We start from the raw sequence: 447 nt of genomic DNA, 5'->3' as shown, positions 1-447 counted from the left end.
AGGTTGTAAGTGACTTTTCACTGGCTTTGCTCGGAGCTTTGGTCAAAGCTTTTACTCCTCATCCTGATCTGAAGACCTACATTAATGTGTGTTGTGGCGTCTTACTTGGTAATCAGTCTGCAAAAGTGCCACCTTGTTTTGTTCGGGTTGATGTTGCACACTGCATCAAGATGATCTGCCAGTGGGACTGCTTGAAGAAAAAAGCACATCGCGTTAAAGATTTCTTTGTGAGGTCAATGGCACAGCTTCTAAAGTCACAATCCATGGACGATGCTAGAGAGCTACTACGCAGCATTACTGTTGTGGCTCTCAGTGAAACAGAGGGCAATGACAGCTCTGGAGTCCACCTCATATCAGAAAGGTGCAAGAAATACCTGAAAGCCTGAATTGCAGAAGAGTGTGTCATCATTCCAGATGTAGAGGGTGAGGACCTGGAAAAAGCAGATC

Source organism: Sinocyclocheilus grahami, unplaced genomic scaffold (genome assembly GCF_001515645.1).
Source record: "Sinocyclocheilus grahami isolate Dianchi unplaced genomic scaffold, SAMN03320097.WGS_v1.1 scaffold253.1, whole genome shotgun sequence".
Lineage (NCBI taxonomy): Eukaryota > Metazoa > Chordata > Actinopteri > Cypriniformes > Cyprinidae > Sinocyclocheilus > Sinocyclocheilus grahami.
This window is presented reverse-complemented; position numbering follows the sequence as displayed.